This window comes from Protopterus annectens, chromosome 1.part0, assembly GCF_019279795.1.
Source record: "Protopterus annectens isolate FY-2018-M chromosome 1.part0, PAN1.0, whole genome shotgun sequence".
Classification (NCBI taxonomy): domain Eukaryota; kingdom Metazoa; phylum Chordata; order Ceratodontiformes; family Protopteridae; genus Protopterus; species Protopterus annectens.
In genome coordinates this window covers 1,570,657,026-1,570,677,178 of record NC_056725.1, presented here as the reverse complement: position 1 = coordinate 1,570,677,178, position 20,153 = coordinate 1,570,657,026, and positions in this window count along the sequence as shown.

Below are 20,153 nucleotides of genomic sequence, written 5' to 3'. Positions count from 1 at the left end.
ATGGTGGGGTAGTTGGAATCACCCAGTATATCAAGAAATGTGGAGTGGGCATCCTGGGGCATGGTGGGGCATCTGTAACAAGCTACAAACTGGATTGCAGTCTTGCCAAGTGTTAGTTGCACTTGTATAATCTCGGATGCATTATGTTGAGCAACTAGCCTGGAGGTGTGGATATCCTTAAAGAATATGGACACACCTCCTCCTTTAGTGTTTCAGTCCAGGCTAGGTGGCCGAAAGGTGTGGCATGAGTTATATCCTGGTAATGTAGGGGTGCTCTCTGGAGCCTTGAACCAGGTCTCCGTCACTGCACAGATGTCGATGTTCTACATTTAAGGAGTGTCTCGAGTGAGTGCATTTTGAGGTTTAGACTTCTAGCATTGAGTAACATTACCCTCAAATTTTGCTTACTTATACCTGCTATGATGGTGAGTTTGTCATTTGAACCTTGCCTAAAAAAGGCGCTATAGGGATGGCAAGAGCCTTAGCCACTATCTGGAATCCCAGGGGTGACAGGTGCAGGCCATCTCTGGCAAAGCATCGTGGTCTGTCGATCATGCTGTCCCAGGCAGACAGACACTGGATTCCCTTAGAATGACACCAGAAGCTTAGCCAATTGTTGAAGTCAATCATTTTGTCCTTGTATTGTGGTATCATTCTGGGCGATGCCAGGATGCTGCTCAGAGCTAGGGTCATATCTGCCTGGGCTACATGATCCAAGAGCTCCTCCATGTCTCTTTTCATGTAGTCCAGGGAGGTACATCTCAGGTCATTCACACCAACATGGACAATGACAGTCATATTTGTACTTGTTCTGGAGTGACCTGAGTGCTTGCATTATGTGGCAGATCCTGGCACCCGACAGGCAGCTGACAGTAACGTTCTCCTTGTTTAGCCTGATGAGTGAGACATCAGTGTGCCTTAGTATAGAGTCACCTATGACTAGTGTGTTGGGTACATTGTTTTGCCTTATGGGCTGAGGTTGAATGTCGCACTGATTTTGTGGGCTATGTGTCATTTGGATAGTGTTGGGGGTGGTGGTTGCTTGCGTTTCAGCTTTGGAGGTCTCTGTTTGAGCAGATTTTTATTTAGAGCCTCCGTGAATGTAGTTGTGTTTTTTGTGTTACTATGTATGGGTTTAGGTGGTGTAGGTTTTGATGGACTATGTGTTGAGTGTGGTGTGGTTCAGGTGTTTACCTTCTCCTCTTGACTGTCTAGTACAGTCTTGGCTGGAGAGAACTTGACTTCCAGTTTGGCTATATAAGTGCATCTCTCACAGGCTGTAGTGTTGAGTGGTAGGAGGAGAGGGTTGTCAGTGTACATGAGACAATTGCTACATTGCTCCAAGATGCCCAGATTCATCAGGTGGACAGGAAAAAATACCAGGAGCTTACCCTTAGACATGCCTGGATAGGTGCTTATTAATTTAAGTTCACGGACACTGAAATTATATATTTTACATTTTACTGTCAGCGAATACTGAAATACGAGCATAATATTAGAGCTACACTCTAATATTATGCCAGTATGGCTTAGAAAGTGCCGTATGGCACTTTCTGAGTGCAGGGGCGGTGTTTAGTGTCTGTGCACTACACGGACATGCCCCCTGCACTCGTACACGCATCTTGCCAATGTAGAGAGTACAGCAGTGTGCCTTCATGTATACGCAGGTGCGCGGCTGCTCTACACAGACACGGAACACTCCATGCAGGAATAGCACTATTCCTGCACGCATTTTCATGAATCCTGGGGTCCATCTATATTTGCATCAGAAGTGCTAGTATACTAAATAAGATACTTAAAGTTATGGGTAACTCCCTTATAAATGATATGCCTTCTGGCACTGGTGCTCTTGATGAAGAGCGTGAGGTGGATAGGAGTGTTGCTTAATTGTTAGAGGAGCTTGAAACCAAGTTAAAAAGGTACAAAAAGTTGCAGTGGTAGCAGTTAACATTTGAGGTTTATTTGTAGCTTCAAGTAGCTCCTTAGGGTTTGCTTTTTTTGAAAATGCCAATGTATCATGAACAATACCCAGAGATAAATGTTGATCCTTAAACTTAGTGTGGACTTCATGAGACTTACAAATGACTTCTTTGCCCCTATAGAATCTGGTTTGCTAAATCACATTTTGGTGTTGAAACAAAGAATGAAAGGTATTTCTTCTGCATGTATGTCTGCAGATGCATGTATGCAGATATAATAAATGTTTGTATAATGTGATTGTATTTGAGAAATATTTAATAGCAACAAAGAAATGCAAGTTGCAATGGGATGTAAATGATTTTCTTTAGGGCCATATTTTCAGTTGGACTAGGAATGAGACTTCTCAGCAATGCAACTCAGAAGTACGCTGAAGGATTTTAACAGTGACATGCACTAGCTAATAAAATCATTCATAATGTTAGTCCATCTGATCTTATTGACACTCATGATTTTCTGGAGTTACTTGCACCTCTGGGGCCTCCACTGATACCACTATTTCAGATGTTACCAGACAACTGAGGAAGGGTAAGAAGAAAAGGGGTCAAGGAAGAGGAAACAACAACAGTAAAATAATCACATGCAGTTTGTCCCCCAAGAGACAGTGATCCACAATCTTTCCAGCTATAATTTTACAATGCATGAGTTTACCTTCTTCATAAAGGACGTACATTCAGTCCAAAAAGTGACAGAGATCTGGCTGATGCAGTATTAGACCTACGACTTTTCATTAGAAATGTGGACCTTAAGTATACTTTTTCTAATCATAAATGCATTGCTGATGTTTTTAAGAAACCCAGTATAGTCAGGGTCTATATTAGCATGTTGATAGGGCTGTTCTTGAAATGGCCTTACATCGACACATATAAAAATGAAATGCCAAAATCTGGAATGACCACAATACCGATTTTTTTCCCAGGGAAAAAAAAAATCGCTGGGCCGTTGTCATGAATTTGCAATTTCTTGCACTGTAGAGCAATCTTGGAGTTGGTATATCTAAGTAGGAGAAGTGTGGGGGACAAAGCTCCCCACATCATGGGGTGTGGGGGTGAAGCCCCCTACTTTATTTTGTCTGTTGCTTTGGTTTGTTTGCTGTTGGCCCAGCAATTTTTTTTCCCTTGGGAAAAAAAATCGCTATTGTGGCCATTCCAGATTTTGGGATTTCATTTTATATGTGTTGATGTATGGGTGTTCAGTGAACAGCTTTGTCGACATTCTAATATAAACCCTATAGTCATCCCTTCCCATACACCTCATACAGTGATATTTTTGAATTTATGTGAGCAAGGCATTAGAGTTTATTTTCTTCTCACCCTAAAGGTAAGAAATGTTATAATTTGAATACAAATTAACTGCTAGCTTTACGTGGTTTACAAGCAAATGAAAATATTGTCATTAAACAAGCTGATAAAGGAGGGGGAATAGTGTTTTTTGATAAGATTAATTATGCTAAAATGACGGATGACATGCTATGTGAGGTTAATGTTTATGAAAGGACTGAGATAGGGGCATGCTCACAAGTTAGTGCAGAACTTGAAAGCTGCCATTTATGATTTATACATGAATGGTGTTCTTATGCCTGAGTTGTTTGATTATTTGTATGTTAATGAATCTTTGTTACCAATGATTTATGGTTTGCCTAAAATACATAAAGCCAAGGAAAACCCAGCTCTGACACCTATAGTCCTAGGACGTGGTTGGCCTACAGAGCCTATATCTATATATTTGGACAAAGTACTTAAAATATGTTTTAAAGAATATAGTAAAGCAGGCAAATCCCCCAATGGATAAAAAAACACTGTACAGGAACAGAAGAATAATCCAAAAAGATAAAATACCAGCTGTGGAGCGAAGCACAGCTCCTTCATTCATACACAATGCACATAGACTTCCAAATAAAATAGACTGCATTTAATAAGGTTAGCACTTTCACCACCAGGTAAGTGCCCTCATCAGACCTGATGAAGTTCTTACCTGGTGGTGAAAGTGTTAACCTCATTAAACACAGTCTATTTTATTTGGAAGTCTATTTGCATTGTATATGAACGAAGGAGCCATGCTTCATTAGACTGCTGATATTTTATGTTTTAAAGAATGTTTGAGTTCTAGTTGATAGCAAACATTTTTAAAGAGTTTTGTACATGGCATAGCATGAACATGAGTGATTTCTTCCTTTTTGTAACATTCAATATAGTACCACTTTTCACTGTGGTTTTAAATGTTTTGGGCACAGACTTAATCAGGGTCCATTTATCTAATTACATTGATGTAGATTGACATGCTATTGGGCTTATATTCACTTTATTAGAATTAGTGCATGAAAATAATTTTTATATATAATGGGAAGTACTATATTCAGAAGAAAGGTATAGCAATAGGCAGTGGTTGTGCCAGTTCATATGCTAACATTGTATTGATAGAATGGGAAAATAACTATTAAATTATCATGTATTCATCAACAATGTTTCATACTATGTACACTTTGTGGATTATATATTTTGATATCACATGCTAATGCTCCTGCTTTAAACATATTACAGGATTATATGTAATCTACTACCATATTCCTTAAGTTTGAATTGAAATATTCTGAATCAGTTTCCAGATATTAGAATTTCCAGAAAAGGACCAAGGCTGGTGATATATATATATATATATATATATATATATATATATATATATATATATATAGATGCAGTGTGCATCTGCAACATATTTTTCATAATATTATACAAAGTTAATTTACACATGTTTCTGGACTCAACCACAGGTGATGATGTTTTTATGTGTGCACAAGATAAACTTTCCCAAGATTTTTTTCAAGAAAGGCTATGAACACATCAATTTTTCAGTCATTAAAGACAATATAGTGTTTGAAACCACTATGGAAGCAGCAAATGTTCCGTTAATGTATTCTAGAGACACTAATATCTAATGTAATATAATACAGACGAAATTGCATGTTTTAACTCTGGATGAGAAGCTTAGGAACAATGTTGGCAATATTCCAAGATTTATTACAAGAATAAGAAAAACCTAAAAAGGGTGTTATGCTACAGTGATCTTACTTTGAAGAAAGAAAAAGAATAAATAAGTGCAGTACTTTTCCCCAGTTTAAATTGTAAGTTCTTTAAGTTTATTATTAGGACTAATGAGTATTGTCATCAGTAATCAGGCATTATTTATAATTTTACAGATTATGCTAACTGCGATAGTAGACAGTGGCACAGGAAAATAACTTTCTTGGGTGGCGTAAGCCAGGGAACCTTGTTGGCTAGGCTTACGTAGGCCCTTGGGCCGGTAGCCTAGTACCTAGCTATGAACCTATAGAGATTGTGTATATTTAGCTAGATGTCAGATATATCAGGCTTTCTATGTAGGCAAAACTAATAGCATGCTAAAGAAATTTATTTGTGAACATATATCAGACATCAATAAGTATAAACTACAAATGCCCTTGCTAAGCACATTTTAGACAGTTGTCAGAAACATAGCTTTAATTTTAACATTTTATCTTGTATTACATTTTATCAATCTTCGGGCAATTTAAAGAATTATACTGATATTGTTGAATTACTCTGGATTATACAGTTGGAAGCTTAAAGGTTTTGGAGTCTGAATGATGTGGTCTCACTGAAACCAATCTCGAAGAATAAGAGTTTGAAGCATTAAATTATTTATGTATCTTCTATGTATTTGTGCACCTTGGATTGATTAATTATAAATATATGTATATGTAAATAAGTACAGGATATGACATCATTAATTGATTCACTGATGCTGCTATAAAGACCGTCTCTTTTGTATGACTATTAATAAGCCATATGAAGCAATGGTGAAAATGCATTTGCTGTGATGCTTATTTAATAAAGTTGTACTTCACTGATGCATGGTGTCTAAGGATCTTATTGAGTTTTATGAGCACTCTTCTTTTGCCCTAACAACTCCCTTTCCCAGCCCTCTTCACATCAACTACATTTGAGAGCAACTCCCCTATTTGAACCATGCCTCCCTATAGGGAATGACATTGATGGGTGTCCTCCCACCCAGACAGTCAAACTCCACTCTCCCTGCTGTCCTGTCAAGTGCCAGAGCAGTTAATCGAACCTAGGTTGCCTGGGCCATAGCCAGGACTTTATCCTTCTATGCCACTGCAGTTGCACCATATGCAAATGTCATCTGATTTTATAAAACACCGTGATACTTTTAGATGAGTTGAACAGAAATGCTTCTCATTACTCCTATTATTTCAGTTTTTTAGTAACACTTATTCTTCAAAATTCAGTCACTTAATTCAGTCAACTTGCACATACATCTTTGGATTATGATAATATTCCATGTAATCAGACTACAAGATGTAATGTGACATGGGAAACAATAAGTACCATATTATTCCATTTTAGACAATTGTAAACATTAGCAGAACCCATCAAGTTATTACAATTACTATGCGTTCAACTTTTACGTTTTTTAATGTAAGACACATCTTCAGCCATACATTTGTAACAGTGGTATAAATAATAGGGAACAAAACCAAGATACGTTTAAATATTTTTAGCTTTTGGTTTCGCAATTTAAAATTAGCAACACACGAACCTGAGGTTCAATATGCTAATAATAAGCAGAATTACTCTTTTTCCTGGCATAATGAAAGATTAGTGCTGATACATTTAAGCTGTGAGGGAAAGATAATTAAAAGAAAAAGTCAATAAACCTCTCTGCTGTAGTTTTTGTTCTGACAGAAAGCTAAATCAGTTTACACATGCTTGTACACATTTGTAGCATGTTTTAGACATATTGGAAGGTAATCACAGCTTTCAATATTTAAATGAGTGCTTTTGTGACTAGGATTATGGAATACTGACAATCAATAATACTGCAGCATTACTGCAGAAAAAAATATAACCAAAGAAAGCATTTCTTGATATTAATCTATAACAGAAAAAGTATGCAAACTATGTAATTGTACTTAAGGGCTTTCTTCATTTTAAAATTTCATTAAAAAATGTGGTTCCATTGGAAGAAGTTTCTTTTTTGCCTTATCAATTCCCTGTAAGTAAGAGCAAGACTTTGCCATTCATTTCCTAAACTATTGATAAGGTTTTTATGGGATTTAACCACTTATAATGGAACTATTACAAGGACTGTTCTTTGTGTGCCATGAAAGGAATTAGTTGCAACAAAAGCACATACAAATGATATGAGGCTTAGAACTTTTCGTAAAGCAGCACATTTACGTTCCTATATGAAAAAGCTGAGTTTTCCCTTTTGTATTTAATTAGATATTTATTTGCTGCATATATAACACATATTGTAAACAGATCACATAGTCTAACCACACACCACACTTTCCTAGTAGCCTGTTGCACAGTATAGATAATTGTATTAACAAATTAATGGTTCATTGTATGCTTATTATGTCATATTTCATCAACCCATGTGACCTCAACACATCTTTTGTTTTGCATAAATATTACAATTTTGGACAAATGAGGCATAGCAAATGTCTGGCCACCTGTTTCTGAACCTGCAAACAGGTAGCTAAACTATCCACTGCAGGGATATAAGTAGAATTTGTCTAGTTCTTCTATTCTCCAGTCATTTCTACTCATATGGGAAACCCCTTTTGATCATTTACAATCTATGTCACAGAAGATCTTCACGTATTTATTTAGTTATGTATTAGTTTTATTTATGTACTTGCTACACATGTAAATGGATTGTTCCAAATGACTTCTTACAGTTCTGAGCTATGCTGGGGCAGAATAGATCACCCATGCAGTCTACACACTCTGAACTATGAATACAGCAGATGGATTATGATTTAATGGTCACAACAGTTACATATCATGACTACTATGAAGCATATTAATTATATAGAAAGAGTAAGCAGGACCAAATTTCCAAAGGTATTCAGGAATATCAAATGAAGGTAGTTATACAAACCAATGCTTACATGGTATATGTGTCCACATGCCATCAGCATCATTTAATGATATCTTTAGCTGGAGATCAAACTAGAAAAAAATATGAGAAGAAAATGGTTCAAAGTGAAGAAAGCTTTCTCTGATATGAAAAGCACTTGTAATTTCCACAGAACATGAAATGGGTAACCCATAGTTTTCTTTCAATGTGCTCAGGCTTTACTTTGACATGCACCTATTATAATGAGGCAACAACTTCAGACTGTAAAGCCACATTTTGTGAGCAATACCACAGGACCATCTAGCTCTCCAGTGAATTAACTCATAACAGAAATAAATTAAGCTGCAGAATTCATATGTTTATAAATGCTTAATGGACTGTGAAAATTGTTATCATGAATTACATAACAGAAGTTTTCTTTAGCCTGATAAATCATGAACTGACATATGTTGCATAGTGATCTCTACATGTAGCTATATCTGCAAGTCAGATTTATTTTTTAAGCTTCCCAAGCTAGTTTGCTACAGACCATAGATTGTCCAATAGAGCTGTTGAGCCAGGGTATCTTATTATTTTTCACTGATTAACTTAACTGTTGAATATTTACTAAGAATTCAAGAAGTGTGTGTGTGTTACCAAAACAGTTCAGAGCAGCGCTTGCCTCTAATAAGCACTTCATTTGCATTAAGATAATAAAGCTGAGTTTCACTCCACTATGTTGTGTGGAAAGGTATTTCTAACTTCAAGCACACATTGTCTTTGGTGATCCCAATGAAGTTGTGTGCTTCTGCTTGCCCTCCGCTATGCCTTTGTTACTATAGAGCTGATGGCACTGCTCAGTATTTCAGTGCCTACACCAAGGAACCTCACCTGCTTCTCTTAGCCAGCTATATTTTCCTGATGCATTACATTGTAAATCATCTATGGCTTTATGTATGTAATTGCTATTAAACATACTAATGTGTAAACATTCCCATCAGGTTAAACCTTTTTGCAATCATACACTTCAACAAGAGTACAAAAAGTGTGTGCACCAACTTTGCTGTCTCTTTTAATAGGTTGACTGGTATTACATTGCATTTACAAGTGTTTATTTTCATTGCCCATTGGCTGAAGCTGTCACTGAAGATAGTCCTTAGATAAGTTCATCCACTCAGTTAACAAAAGAAAAAGAGATAAATAAAAATCACATATACAGGACAATGATTGTTCTTGTGACACTCAAGTATTCCACTGGCCACAGTGTGTCTGATGAATTTTGTGTTTATCTAATACAGAATATTTTGTGCATATTTGGTAGAGTTCATTCTAATAGGCTGTGTTGTAGAAGGTCTAAATCTCATAGCTAAGTAATCTTTAATTATGTCATTGTAAGACTTTAGTCATCAAGGCATATTGTATTCACAAAACAGGAACAAAATCATTACATCCTGAGGCATGGTAGTAACTGCCTCATGTTCACTGATGACTATTTAATTTTAGAACAGACGGAGTGTGTGAGAGATATAGATACACAATGTCCTTGGAGGCTAAGTTTTCACATACACACATGAACAATGCAAACCAGGCTGTCAGAGTTACACCCAAAAAACTCACTACCGGGGTGGAGCCTGAATGGCTAACTAAAAGCAGCAGTATTTTAGAGCTCCATATAACTAGTTAAATAAGACAGGAAAAAAATATTCTTTTTTTTCTTCAAAGTATAAAATCGTATAGATAAAGGGCTAATTTATATAATTAGAAACTTTGGTGAAGGTTTATAGATAATTTCCTGTCAAAAAGCTTGGAGATATATTCACTTGTTAAAATGAGCAACTCAAAGAATTCTCACTAGGATGCTGCCTTAAAGAAGGAACTACAACAGATGGCATCTACCCTGCAGGAGTTGTCTTTGAAGATGGATGATTTTAAAGAGAAACTGGAAAATCTTAAAACAAGCAGTCAAAAACAGGCTAACACCCTTAAGGAAATGCTACAACAACACCAGACAAGGATAACAGGAATACAGGTTTCTCTAAAGGACTTAGAAAGCAGACTTAAGGAAGAGGAAACACAGAAAGAACTGCTTCTTAAACAAAACACTTGGTTGGTTAATAAAGTAGATGACTTGGAAAATAGGGAGAGGAGAAATAACATCAGGATTTTCGGATTACCTGAAAACACAGAAGGTGAGGATATTATTTCCTTTTTATCAAGCTGGATCCCTGACTTTTTAAATTTCAAAGAAGGACTTTCCTTTGGCATTGAAAGGGCACACAGAGTTCTTGAGAAACCTGCCACTAACTCAACTCTCCTCCTAGGTCAATAATTATCAAATTTATTTCATACTTGGACAAGGAACTGATTTTAAGGTCTGCTTGGAGGAAGGTACCTCTAAAATATAAACAGAGCCTGATAAGATTTGATAACAACTATTCATCTAGAATAATGGAACAAAGGAAAAAAGTGTGGCCAATGATAACGTTTCTGAAACAAAATAACATCAAGGCACAACTTGCATATCCAGCTAAGATAAGAATACTGTATGCCAATGAGATGAGGACTTTTATTGAATTAGAGGAAGCCTCTTCATTTATTAAAACTAATAATGTGATTACTTTACCAGAGGATATGGATTGGATGTCACCTTCTCTCAAGAGAACAAAAGAAACAAATGTCTGGACAGATGTCAAAAAGAAGAAGCAAAAGACTAATACTGTTACAGCCAAATCTCTCAAAACATCTACTATGATATGAATTGTTGGACCAATTTTACTGCTTGGAATTTTAAAACAAAGGTAACTAACTACTGGAATCTTTATAGTTTTTGAAAATAGATGACACATGAGAGTTTTCACATTATTTCAGGTATGTAAAACAAGGTACTTTTCTCTCACAGAAGGAGGGCTATATAGCAAATACAATATACTGTAAATCAACATACATAGTATATCTGTATTTTCTCTTAATTTTCTTTTTTCTTTCTCTCTTCTCTCTTTTATCATTATTTATTTTAACTGCACCTTGTCTCCCTTTCTAAATTCTCTCCTATTTACTATACAAATATAGTCTGTATATATGTAATAACTCACTATCTATACATAGATAAATAATAGTCTAAAATAATCTAGTTTTAAGGTATACTAATTGGAATAGTGAACTTAATTGTTATTAAAATATTTATTAGATTAATGACAGTCACTGTTATGCTTATTGGGAATGGTGACATGTTTGTGATTAACTCTGAAATGTTCCATTCATGTATATATGTCCTTTGAATTATTTCCTTTTAGTATTAACAAACACATAAAAAATGTACTGTTGATTAAGGGAAGTGAAGCTTTCATCACATTCTATTTGCACTGCCGTAGCAACAGTAAACAATTGCTGCAGTTTCTAAGGACCCTGTGATTCTGCAAAGTGCATTTAGCCTCACAGATAACAAATAAGAAAAAGTAATGTTATTTCGTTATTAAAATGAAAAAACGACCTAAACAAGGTAAAATAAATACATAATAGGACTATTTGTATATATTTTATGATTTATCCTCATAGGATTACATATTCCTGGAAACACAACTGAAATGTTCCCAAACTACACGTGCACCTAAATGTAGCTGCTTGATTAAAAAGTATTACTCATTTTAACATGCTGATTCCACAAGCTGTCTGCACTGTAAAAGTTACATGTTATATGTTACTTGAAACTGACAGTCTCTAGAGCACATGAAAAGATACATATTACTTTCTGCAACATGTTATTTTTGCAGTTACCTCACACTCTGTACAAACTCACTTGGCAACTGATAGCTATTCATTTAAAATATCAGTTTAAATATTAAATGTGCCCTTGAAATGCTATTGACATTTTGAGAAAATATAATGTGAACTGTAAAATGAATGACTTGAAAGATGTGAAGTAATGCATAGATTTCAAAGACAGTTCTTGACACTACAGTAAAAGTAAACATCTATATTCACAAGGAAGTATTGAAATGTTTTAGTCTTCCAGTTAAAATAGCTTACTGTCAACATTTTGCGATATCAGAAAGTTTGAAGAGCTAGGAAATTACTATTCTTTGTCTTTATAATGATTATTAGACAGATGTTAGACTCTGCTTAGTTTAATGAATTGTGACATATGTTTATGAGGAAAAGTGGACTCAATAACTCACATTAGACTACACATTCCTGGAAACCCAACTGAAATGTCCCCAAATTACTTGTGAATTTAAATGAAACTGCCTGATTAATAAGCATAATTTACTTTACCAATCTGAATCCATAAGCTATCTGCTCTATATATGCTACATTATATATGTCAATTGCATATGACAGTCTCTAGAGCACATGAAAAAATACATATTATTTTTGCAACCTGCTATATTTGCACTAACCATACATTCTAAACTAACTCAATTGGCAACTGACAAGTAATTTATTTGAAACATCAGTCTAAATATTAATTGTGCCCTTGAAATCTTGTTGCCGTTTTGACAAAACAAAACCTGAATTGAAAAAGGAGTGATTTGAAGAAGTGAAGTATTGTATAGATTTCAAAGACCGATATTGACACTACAGTATAAGTAGAAATGTATACATGCAAGGAAAAATTGAAATGCTTTATACGTTTAGTTAAAATAGCTTATTGTTAACTTTTTGCTTTATCAGAAAATTTAAAGAACTAGGAAATTATTTTTAATTTGTCTTTATAACGTTTACTAAACTGATGTTAGTCACTGACTTGTTTAATGGATTGCAAGTCATGTACAAGATGGACTACTGAATGTTATTTCTGTTTACCTATGTTTGCTGAATTTCTTTTATTAGTACTGATTTAAAACAAGGGAAAGAAAGGGAAGGGAAATCTCTGTTTTTTGGTCAAGGGAGGCGAGGCTCAAGAGTATTCTAACTGCCCCACAAACTCTCAAAGATGCTCTAAATATGATTTGATTAATACTTACCTAAGGTAAGTCTTGATTACCATATAGGTACCTTCACATTCATTCTAGACCTGATGTGATTACCCATTCTGGAGGCAGGATGTGCCCTATGCAGGATGGGAATTATCAGGGTGATCATAGTTCATTCTTAGACTCTGCTTTGTAAATCTATAACTATGTAAAAAGCACTGCACACTAGAATATAGGGTGCCTCTACTCAGAGTCAGGATACCACTGATAAGCCATGTCTTTTCATAAGTGTAAGTTGAAGTTGGTGAGCTGAAGAGTGGGAAAGTAAAGGAAGACAGTACACCTACAGTAAATTCTTATTTCATTGGTAATCACTCATTGTCTCCTGCAGAGTCCTTTTAGTCAAATGATTTTAGTAATAATCTATTTGTTGTTGGCTTATTTAGTGTATGCTCCTCTGTTGCATTTAATTTATCCAAAATGACATATCTGACATGTTTGGGATCTCTTAAGGGTAACTAAATATTGGATATTTTCTAATTCAACATAATAATTGTTTACACTACTAACATTCCATCCTGATACATAAAATTCTATAGAACAATAACAGAATAATATAGAATTTCATATCTCTTTTAAGAAAATTCTCCATATAATAATTTAACATATGGAGCTCAGTTGATATTGTTGGTTAAAGGTATGAGTGCTAATCCAATAGATCTATCTTTATCTATTGGATTAGGAATGACTTTCATTCCATGTTTAATGGGAAATTCATATTTGCTTGTATTTTATACTTTAGAATTAATGTTTTACAGAATTACTTTTTCAAAGCCTGACCAGAATTTTACCCTACTTATATTTAAAGAAGAAAGAACATTAAATTACACATCCACGTTTACACACATAAAAATAACATTCAATGTTATCAGAGAATATGGTATAACTACTATAATCAAATTAAAAAAAAATAAGAAGCAAAAAGTTTCTTCCAACAATAACTTGAAATGGATTTAACATTCTTATCATTAAATACTAATGGCTTAAATAATGCAAATAAAAGATCAAACTTACTAAAATATTTAAATCTAAATAAGGCACAAGTATTACTTCTCCAGGAAATGCATTTTAAGACTAATGATAGCTTTATTTGGAACCCTAAGGACTATACAGTCTTAGCGTAATCCTCCTATAGAACAAAGACAAAAGGAGTATCAATTCTCTGCAAGAAAAATATAATCACTCCAAAAGTTATTTATAAATATGAAGACAAAGAAGGTCTAGTAGCATTTGTTATAATTAAATTTAATAACAAAATATGGACCTTAGCTAATCTATATTGGTTCCCAGGAATTGGAGCAGGAATGGTTAAAAAACACCTAGATTTTATTTCCAACAATTATAAAAGAAATCTTATACTGGGAGGAGACTTTAATTGTACCTTAGAAGCTTCTGAAACCACCAAGAAGTCTTTTCGCATAGCAACTATTTCAAAATCCTTAAAAATATGAATTGATTCATTTCATTTAATAGACACTTTTAAAGTAAAAGATGAGAAATCCTTATTATTTTCCCATAAAGACCATAGATTTGTAACACAAACCAGAATAGACAAATTATTCGTAGTTCAAGATTTACAAACAAAAATCCTCAACTTCTCAATAGTTCCATGACCCTTCTCAGATCATGACTCTCTGATAATGAAGCTCCAAATAGAGTTTAAACCTTTAATCCTCTCAACTAGAATTCCATCATATATCACGAAAATTAAAGAATTCGGACCCTGGATGTTGTCAGAACTACAATTATTTCTTGAAATTAATAATACAACAGAAATCAGTAGAGTCATCATTTGGGACTCATTAAAAACGTATTTATTTGGTAAGACCCTTAGCTGGTACAAAAACAAAGTTAGAGGGTTGGAATCTGAATCATTAGACTTGCAAACCAGACTCTTGACAGCAAAATCTAAAAAAAATCAGAATTGTCCAGAAGTCAAAAAAGAAATAGAGGAATTAAATAAAAAATATAATGAAATTCTAACACACAAAACTTGTCTAGCCTTGGAAAAATTAAAAAATAAACTCATTAGCCACCTCCCCCAGATATCTATACAACTTATCTACAAGAATTAAAATACAATCTAAAGCAAATAACATTCGTAGTATATATCATGAAAAGAAAGGGAAAAAAGTATCATATATAGGAGACATCCTTGAAGCATTTCAGTTCCATTATATGGAACACTTCAAAAAAGAAGATTTAGATACCAACCAAATAAACTTAGATACAAACCTTATCAATATAAAAAAAATTCCCGAAAACTTAAACTATACCTACAAAAACCTATATCCTACAAAGAAATTGTTGACAAGATAAAAGAAAGTAAATCTAACAAAGTTGCAGGGATAGATGGCATAATTATGGAAGTTTACAAACTCTTCCCTTCAACAGTAATCTCCCTGTTTCATAAAACTTTGCTAGAAGTTCAGTCAGAAGCAAAAATACCACCCTCATGGAAATATTCTCTCATAACATCAATTCTAAAAGATAATAAACCATCAGACCTTTGCACCTCATACAGACCTATATCATTACTGAATAATGATTACAAAATATTCATGTCAGTCCTAGCTAACAGAATGAAAATCCCACTTTCAAAGACAATTAATAATGATCAAACTGGATTTTTATATAACAGGCACACACATGATAATATTAAAAGGATATTTACTCTTTTAGATTATGTGAATAAAGAAGATAGAGAAGCACTTGTAATCAGATTATTCATAGAAAAAGCCTTTGATTCCCTCAACTGAGAATATCTATTTAAAACTTTAGCATTATTTGAATTTCCTCCTCCCTTCATCTTATTACTAAAAAACATATATATTAATAACTTAGCCTACATTAAATTAGGTCCTTTCACCTCAAAATCTATCCATATAACAAAAGGTACTAAACAAGGATGCCTCCTTTCTCCTATTTTATTTGCTTTGGCTTTAGAAATACTTGCAGAAATAATATGCAATAATACAAGAATAAAAGGATAGAAGTCTATGATCTGTACATATCTAAAATAATGCATTTTGCTGATGATATTTTATTAACCCTATCAAACTACAGAGAGTCATTAGGAGAGCTAGAAGAAGTAATGGAGAAATTTTATAAGATTTCAGGTCTACACTTTAATAGATCAAAATCAAAATTTCTATTTTTAAATAAGAAAAAAGACAAACAAGCTACAGCTAAATCCATCATAGGAAAACAAAAACTTATGCTAAATTATTTAGTAATAGTGTTATGCAAAAATATAAATGAAACAATATTAATAAATTATAAAAACATTATTGAAACAATAAAAATATATATATAGAAAAGTGGAACAAAATTGTATTAACTTTTGAAGACAGATTGCAATTAATAAAATGGTCTTATTGCCAAAAATACTATATGTAGGATTAGCAATACAGTTAATTCCTGAAAGATGCATTCTTAAAGAAATAAACTCATATTTAATAAAATTGTTATGGTATCCCAAAAAGAATAGAGTAGCTCTAACTCATCACATTAGACCCTGGAAACACGGAGGATTGAACTTTCCAGAAATAGAAACATATATAAAAGCATTTGTACTTAAAACTACAAATAGACTGGATAAGCCCAAATTATTTTGCCAACTGGAAAGAATTAACAACGGCTATATTAACAAATGAATTTAATCTGTTAAAAAAATTTTTAATAGTAGACAAATCAAACAGACCCTGGTACATACTATGCATAAGTATACAATATAATATAACCAAACCTTCTAAAACAACACTGATTTATCATAACATCAATTCCTTTAGGAAACTTATCAATGCAAACATAGATCTAAAACTTTGGTTTGACCTTTTAACCCCATTAACCATCACTAAGAACATTCCTCACAAAATTTATAGGGAAACAATAACCTCCGGGAAACAAAATGGATTATTATGCTGGTTTCAATGTGTAAATAAATTAAATGTTTTAGATATACATATGATAAAAACTGCTTACAATATTCCAACACACGACTGGGTAAACTTACAAAGCATTCTAATGTACACTCAAGATTTATGCAGATTAATTAATAATTCCTCATTTAAAGATATTCCAAATCTAATAAGTTTTCTGTATGAATTTATATATAATAGTTGTGGAAAGAAAAATTCCATTTCAAATCTATATATAGAGTTAATAACATATAAAACAATTCCCAAACCATCATACTGGCAGTTCTTAACAAAAGGTCAGTCATTGCAGTTAACAGAAGAAATTAAAAGTAACATCTTACTATCAGTTAATTACACCTCTAACACACAGTACTTGAAAATATTTAACTGGAAATACGTACATGGAGCATTTTTAACACCATATAGAATTAAAAAGATCAGTGCTACTAAAAATGTTTTTTGCTGGAGGTGTGAAAAGTCAGGTAAAGCAGACTGGATTCATATTTTTTATGAATGTAATAAAATTAAATCATATTGGAATGGAATCAATCAATTTTTGCAAATTATATTTAATGAATCCTTTACCTTAATTAAAGTATTGATAACACTAAATGTAAATGAAGCTCCCTACCTGAATAAGACAAATATGTATTTGTTATGGACGATACTTGCTATGTCTAGGAAATGCGTAACCAGAAGGTGGAATTCAAATATACCCCTGACCTTGGAAGAATTCTCCACTTTACTGAAGACAACTACATTGATGGAAATAAAAATCAAAGAACTACGAATCTATCTCAGGCCATTGGTAAATAATCCTTGGAAGAAAGTTATATCTTTGTTGGACACTCTGCAATAATCAATATTGTATCTCTGATAACTGATCTGTTAATTCTATATTTAACAACATACAGTGTATATAATTGAAAGTCAGGCTATTGTAAATATAGTATATTTGTTTATTTCTTTCGGCTTTTCTCGGTTAGGGGTCGCCACAGCGAAACTCCAGTCCGCTAATGATTGGCAGTAGATTTTGATGTGCTGGCTTGCTGGACCTAATGCACAACCTTCAATGAAAGAATGCCCATTCACGCATGTCACCACACAGAAGATGCTCCTAACTGAGAATCGAACGGGCAACGTCTAACTGTGAAGCGACAACACTACCGCAGCACCACCACCGCAGTGTATAAATATTGTATATAGTTGTTTAAAATGATATTTAAAAATATTATGTAACTGTTATTTTAATTGAAAATAAAAAAAATATTTGAGCAAAAAGAAAACTCACTACCAAGGAACAAATGCATAGACCCGCACATGTGGAGGTACTCACTTGTACTCTACTCAAACCTCCCAGCCTTCTTAAAAGCATCTCTCAGTGACTCTAGTCAGTGCCTTGCACATCACATATAACTCTGAAAATCATAGTAGTCTCACTTCCAGCCCATAAGGCAACACACCTCACAATCAAACATTCTAGTCATTGGGGACTCCATTGTAAGACATACTTTCCCCTTAACAGGCTAAACAAGGAGAAGTTCACAGTGAGTTGTCTGTCGGGACTAGAATCTACCAGATCATGCATTCACTTGGGTCTTCACTCTTCAAACCAAAGTACTAGCATGAGATGGTTATAGTCAATGTGGGCATAAATGACCTAAGATGTACCTCACTGGACTATATGAAAAGAGACAAGCTGGAGCTCTCTGAATGTGTCCCACGCAGGTATAAATCTTGCCGTGAGTAGCATCCTACTTTCACCAATGATTATGACACAGTACCAGCAACAAATGATTGACTTCAACTATTGTCTTAATTTCTGGTGTCGCAACAATGGGATCCAATATTTGTCAGCCAGGAGACACATGATCGACAGACCGTGATGCTTTGCAGAGATGGTTTGCATTTGTCACCACTTGGCTTACAGATACTGGCAAAACCTTTATGTATCCCTATAGTGCCATTTGTAGGCGGTGTCAAGTTGTTAAACCCTCCAACATAAAAAAAAATCACTCACTACTGCTGCTCAATGCTGAGTTTAAATAAAAAAACTGTACTCCCCGGGGCACTCCTACCCCTGGAGAATACAGACATACGTGCAGTTTTGGAAACATAGTTTGGAATCATGGAAAGCACCCCAGCTATCAAAGGCTACAATGCTTTTCAGACATTTTGATCCCCCTCAGCTTAGGATAAATAAAAGGGAAGAGGTGTGTCAGTGTTCATAATGAACAAGTATACTGCTAGACTGGTCCAACAAAATGAATCGCTTGAGATGCTCCAAGCCCATCTAACCATAGGTGTAGCCCCCTATCATATCCCTGCTATCTACAGATCTCTTAACATAAGTCTGGAAAACTATTCCTCCTAACTAAACCTACAGGAATCTTTTATCATTCAGCCTAACATCATACTTATGGGTAACGTCAACTACCCCTTCATAAACTGGGAGACTTATATGACCCATGATTCACTTGATTGGAGGTTTTTGGACTTCATCAAAACAAACACTCTGGAGTAAACAGCTCCCCAACCAGAGGTACAAATCTCCTAGACCTAGTACTCATGAACATGGGAGGATACTGTTCCCTCCCATGCATTAACTCCTCCCTGGTAAGATCTGACCACAAAATGATCTCCTTTAGTATTAAAACTAACCTAGAACCCCAATCAAACTCCAAACCTGTTAAGAGCTTTGCTAAGGCCGATTACCTCAAACTGAGTGCTTATCAAACTTCCAAGCCCTTCTGATCTCAGATGATACTGAGGCCTAATCTGTGCTGCACATAAAACCACTGTAGAACCACAGTCATAGCTGCATAAAGTAGGCAGTACCTGTCAGAGTCAAACCTATGATTACTGGCAAAAATAAATCATCCTGGTGAACCCCTAGCATGAATAGGCTGTTTAACAAAAGGAAAAAAGTCCTCTCTAAAGCCAAAAAGGAACAGACAAAACAGTGCAAAAAGACGCTCACCAGGCTAAATAAACAAATTACAGAGCTGGTCAAATCTGCCAAAGTAAAGTATGAGGCTAAGATAGCCTCCAAGGTGAAAGATAACCATAAGACTTTTTTTAATTATGCTCGTAACCTCAGGCAAAATGCCCAGCAATATAGTTAATCATGAACTGCAACGCTTAGATTCAGCCTGAAACTATAGCAAACCTGCTGGCTAAGTTCAGTTCAAACTTCTCAAACCCATCACCTCCTACTACACCAAAGAAATACTCGCAACCATCCCCCTTTCGCTCGTTTTATCTGCATTAAGAAGGCGATGAGGCTTGGGTGTTCATTTGAGTAGTTTATTGTATAGAAACACATCAGGATGGATGGCAGGAACACTGAATTTAAATAAGCTACCTAACTAACTGACTG